The 6,058-nt window shown below is 34.3% G+C and overlaps 1 protein-coding gene across 1 annotated transcript in view; it reads right to left on the reverse strand.

Moving 5' to 3' along the window:
• The window catches only part of LOC126883301 (xaa-Pro aminopeptidase ApepP-like), a 445,329-nt gene that overhangs the window by 234,940 nt on the left and 204,331 nt on the right, over positions 1-6,058 (reverse strand). The window lies entirely within an intron of this gene.

Below are 6,058 nucleotides of genomic sequence, written 5' to 3' on the forward strand. Positions count from 1 at the left end.
TAATAATTGCAGAGTCAATTATAAACACTTTTCATGGTCGATGCTGAATAGGCATTTCTAAATATATAAACAGCAAAACTATAACAAGGGAATTCTTATTATTATATTAGACATTCGTCATTCTATTTTGTGATCAGACGTAATATTTCCACATTAAAGATAGTGTCTCTTTTTCTTCACGAGACGTTCTTTGGGTGCGGTGCTACCAGCTTATGCTCATGCGAGTGTAAATAAAACAACTCAACAAGTAAAAGCGTATCAATTATTCCACCCCTCGGATAAGGGATAACCACCCTCACCGGGAGCAGATAGCCTTAATGCCAGGGCTGTCATAGTAACATTATGGAATGGAGAATTGAATAAGCTTTCAAATGAGCTAGCACACGACCCCTATTCCATATTTGAAAATAAGGGGCGGGGGAGTGGAAGGGAGCGGGTTGACAATGACAGATGTATGTACCGTAAAAATGTGTCCCCATTAGATCAAAAATCGACCTGTTTCTTCATTTCCTTAAAATCTAATAAATACTGCCAAATTCGAGGTGGACTGTTTTCTTTGGCCCACTCTGTATACATGTACATAAATATAAAAATAGTCTCCCTACCACTCAGGGGCGGTTTCTCCATTGGTTCACTTGTGCAGTGAACACCCAATCAAATTTCATTAAAATACTTTTTTAAAAATGTCATAAATATCATTAAAATATTTTTTCTTAAATCTCATAAATATCATAGTATCATTAAAATATAACTGTATTTATTAATCACATAATTTGTTTGCAAAACACCGCTACGCTAGATGCACGTGGTAAGTGCAAAATTCAAATTGAACCCAGCCACTATACAGTAACTCTATAGACAGAGGTCGGCAACGTTTTTAACGTAAAGAGTGAAAAACTAAATTAAAAATTCATAGCGGGCGCCAACTATTTTTTTGACCTAACAAATATATAAATATAAACGTATAAAAAATATACGTTTTGAATTTCTTGTCTAAATTAACAATAGTTTAAGGGCGCATTAAAATTTATTGAAGGGCGCAGTGGCGCCCGCGGGCGCCGCGTTGCCCACCTCTGACTATAGAAGAACGAGAGCTCTTAAATCCGTGAACCAGGGATTCTCCTATCTTAAAACATTGACGATTTGTGCATTGCACACAGAGACCGGGGCGAAGCGTTTCGATTCACAGTTTGGCATTATTGTGGGATTTTATTAAATACAATATTGGTAGGTAGTTTTTTTAGGATGGTGGAGCCTTATTCAGTGAGGTTTATAAAAGAAAATGTAAATAGTTTTGAAAATCGACTTCTTCTAAAAAGAATGGACTAACTTGGCCGGAGATAAACTTGGTACAAGAATGTGCAATAAGAAACAAAAAGTTTAAACATTGTTTTAAAGTTGAACAATATAAAAAAACTTAGTGATTATGTGGGTGTGATAAACTACATTCTTTATTTTGTTTTCCATGTTTAGTATTTTCAAAGGATAAAACTATAATTTCAATCTCGGTCTTTGGATGCCGTTAAAATAAACCGATTTTTAAACAGCTTTGACAAAGCCATTTCATTATTCGTAACTTCTGCCTCCACCTTCACCACCGAAGAAGCGCCATCATTCAGTAGGTATCATGTTCTGCACAAAACAAAAAAGTTTGTGACATCCTGCCTAATCGGGTCAAAGATAGGTTTCATTTTACAGAACATCTTTTGGCGAGGCCCCACAAATTTTTCGCCTGCGGCGCTTATTCACCGTTTGTATAATTACATTCTTTAATTAAACACCCTCCTTAAATTACCACGAGCCGCCACTGTACCACTACTCCCTATCCTTTTATACTACTAACGTGGCTTCAGGGTTATAGTAGGGTACTCTGATACCTCTAGGGCTTACGGCGTTTATTTTATCCAAATTATATTTATTATTAAAAAGACAAACGCAAAAAACGAACGAAACGTTATGTAGCTGAATTTATAAATGTTAGATACTAGTGTGTTAAAAGATTATAATAGCACTGTAGGTAGAAGTAAAAAAGACTTCCTTTTATATCTAGTATACTTATATGCATTTAAATTTTATTAAAAGATTTTCTTAAAAACATCCAAGTTGGACAAAAATTTTACATCACATATTAACGAACGTTTTCAGTCTTAGCAGACCATCATCAGGTTAAACTCTAGACTCTAGATCGTTGTAGTTGAAACTAGCCACAGAAATTGGTCACATGACCTTTGAATAACAAATTGTAAGCCATGTTTGTTTAATCTGATGCGACAACAAGTCGATGTTAGAAGATTAAAATTTATCAATGTGCGTCTTCATGTTGCACCGTGCACGTGCTGGTTTTATGAGGAAATCAGACCAACATGTGCCTCCTTCCCTATTTTCATCATTCGCGGTATAGTGGCTGTTGAAGTCGCCGATGTATATAGTAGGGTGTGGATGAGTCTTCACCAGTTCTGGTTTTTTAATGACTGGGGTCTTTCCTCTTAAAGTCTTTATTTCCTCAATTTTAAAAACTCAATAAGTACATGTCAAAAAACATAGCATAGGAAAAAATTAAATCTTTGGTTTATAAGTTTTCAACAAAATACTATATTAAAAATAAAATTAGAAAATAAAAATAAAAGGGATAAATTATTCTTACATTATGTTCGATTTAACATATATTTCCAAATTTACCAGCATACAGTTTATAAAAAATTCTACTATTTTATTCGGCTATTTTACATGTGTTTTCAGTATATTCGGTTGATCGAGATTCCAGAGAATTCATTCAGTTTTATCCCCTTTTATAATGGGATCTGGTCCCCTTCGCACATCTGCTTCCCTGTACCACGAATCCAGCGTTGATATGCCTGCCGCACTCCGGCCAGCGTCATTCAAAAATCAAAAGGGAAGGGATGATGTTCTTTTTAGTCCAATCATGAATTTTTAACGATAAAGTAGCTCTTTACTTATATACTTTTCATTTTTATTTCGTTTACATAATTTTTTCTACAACCGTGTTAAAAATGCAATTTTTAGCACTCCATAGGAGCGTTAAAAATGCTACTTTAGAGCACTAGTGCTTTAAAAATTTTAAGGCACTGCAGTTAAAAGTGAATTGTCAAATTGTGAAACGTCAAAATATTTATATTTCATTTATTAACATTAATATTAATAGTACAACTTGCTCAATTTGAAAAAGGTGGTTTAAAGGGTTTTTAAAAATTTAATTTAAACTGTAGTATTGCATTTTTAACACGTTTGTAGAAAAATACTATTAAAATTTATTAGAATATACAACAATAAAAGTAGATGTCATTATTCTATAGGTAGTTGTTATGATTTAAGTATTGACAGTATAGGCAGTTTTGATGTAATGTCAAGAAAAATATAAAAATGGAATGTCAGTCAAGTTCAAGTAAAAGTTTTTGTAGATATTGTCCTGTAATTGAGAATGAATAAATTATAATTGTTGATATATAAGACGTTTGTAGAAAAAATATTCTATGATATACGTGTTAAAAAGTATATTTTTAAGGCACTCATGTGAATTGCAGAACTCGTTTCGCTCATTCTACAAACTTTCACATGCGTGCCTTAAAATTGTACTTTTAAGAGCAAACAGTAGCGAGCAATAGGTAGAAACAAGCGCGTTCCAAGATTGCGGCTGTAATTTTGAATATTTTGTCGAGATATTTGACACACATATTCGTAATATAATAAAGAATGGCGGTACAGAGCCCAATTTCAGAAATATGTTAGTATGTGGAAATTACTCTAAAACTAAATAAAATATTGAAAAAACGAGCCTGTACCGCCATTAAGAAAGACAAAAAATACACTTTCTTCAAATAAACTTTTTATCCCGTGCCTATATTTTGGGTCACATTGGAACTACTAAAAATCGATTTTTTTATAACAAGAAATCGAACGTCACTTACTTGGCAACATTTCGCGACTATGTGTATAAAAATTATTTTTTCTACAGCCGTGCTAAAAGAACCACTTTCACGCACGCATTTCGTTTCCGAAAGTTGCACTTTCCCGCACGGCGTGCGGGAAAGTAAAATACCTTGTAATAAGGCATTATAATATATTATAATGCATGCAATAAACTAATATTTAGAGATTATTTACTAATTTATTTCAAATTTATCTTATTGTGTTCATGTTTTAATGAAATTAGCGCGATAATTTGATGAAATAAAATTATTTTGACATAATCTTTAAAAGTCAGATCAGTAGACAATTACAATGGTTTTGAATCGTCGTCATGGAAACCAATATCGTCATCGTGGTAACGCATTATATTGAAAGTTTTGGTTTTGACAACCATGTCAAAGAATTAATTTGTGTATTTTCACTTCTAAATAAAAATTGATATAACTCTATTTTTTGTGGCTTTTTTCCAAACGTGCGGCCCTAGAAAAAATATTGTTCCTAACTCATGCGGAAAGTGACTTCCCCGCACTCGACTGCTTGCCCGAATTCCGCTATCGCATTGTTCGGGTCAACGGCAGTCTCGTGCGTGAAAGTATCACTTTCCGCACTAGTTAGGAAAATAACTAGTTTTTGATAGTATAAACGTCACTGTCAGTGTCGAATTACCGACGCACTGTTGCCTCACTTTTGAAAGTTCGCAGAACTTTGCAATCTTGGACCGCGTTTGTTGCTACCTGTTGATCGCTACTGTGTGCTCTTAACACTTACTTATATCATAAATAACTATTAAATCCTGTGGGCCGGATAGCTCATACGGTAGGATGTCTGACTAGGCAGAAGGCCGGGGATCGAATCTCAGCGCCGGCGCCAACGAGAACCTCTAGAACTAGATTATGTATATATTTTTTTCCTTACATGACGCATCAACCACGCATGGTTATTAGCATGTATATTAGCGTGTATGGATTGTGTTACAAAATTATAAATTAAAAATAGATTTGAAACATAACAATAGGAAATTATAAAGAGCCCTAAATCTATACAAAGTAAAGTAAAATACTATATCTTTGGTAAGAGGTTGAAGTCTTTGAGGAATGTGAAAATGTTTTTTGTATCACTGTCTTTTCCGAGTGCACTATGTAATGTTGGTGGTATGTTGTACTTTTTTCGTTGCGTTTTATACTTCGGACACTGACACTGCAATAAACAATGTTTTACGGTAAGGACACTTCTACATAAGTCACACAGAGGTTGATCGGCACGTTGAAGTATGTAGTTCTGGGTTAATCGAGTATGGTCAATCCGGAGACGAGTGAACATTACTTGTTCTCTTCTGTTTTTGAATTGCGGAATTGATTGTGGTGAATATGGATTGTGGTTAATAGCTGTACTTCGTACAGCTTGGTTGGTGAGATTTTCCATGTATCCTACCATTTTTAAAAGTCTTTTCTTTAAAATATGCTTTCAGGTCGGTGTGTAGGGTTTTCATGTTCTCTTCTGCGTTTGGGTTATTAGGTGCATTTTTTGCTAGGTTGTCTACAAACTCGTTACCTTCGATTCCAGTATGTGATGGTACCCAAATAAAATCAACTTCAATATTCATATTTTCTTCATGTTTTAGTTCCTTTTTAATGAAAAGTAGTAGTGGATGATCAGAGTAGAGTTGCTTTAATGCCAATATTGAGCTGAGAGATTATGTAATAATGATGTTTCTCTTTTTATTTTTGTTAACTATCAATGCTAATGCTTTTAGAATAGCAAACAGTTCAGCGGAGAACGTTGTTGTATTTGTATATGAAGGTAATTTATAAGCTGCTGTGTAATCTGACGAGTATAGATTGGTGCGCCAGTTCCGTCTTCGTTTTTGGAGGCATCGGTGTAAACTTTGAAACAGCTACCATAATTGCTTAATATTTTAAGAAATTTTTGATTAATTTGACTTTGGTCAGGCGTTTCTGATTTGTTTAGTCGCAATAAGCTGGTATCAGTAGGGGGAAGGCGAATTGTCCAAGGAGGAGGGGTTTGGATGGTGGAAATATAGTAGGTGTCTGGAAAATGAATACTTATTTTTAATAAGTAAGTTTGTATGCGGTAATGCGGTAATAGAAAGGGTGATCAGTTCGATTTGAGC

The sequence above is a fragment of the Diabrotica virgifera genome, chromosome 4 (genome assembly GCF_917563875.1).
Source record: "Diabrotica virgifera virgifera chromosome 4, PGI_DIABVI_V3a".
Lineage (NCBI taxonomy): Eukaryota > Metazoa > Arthropoda > Insecta > Coleoptera > Chrysomelidae > Diabrotica > Diabrotica virgifera.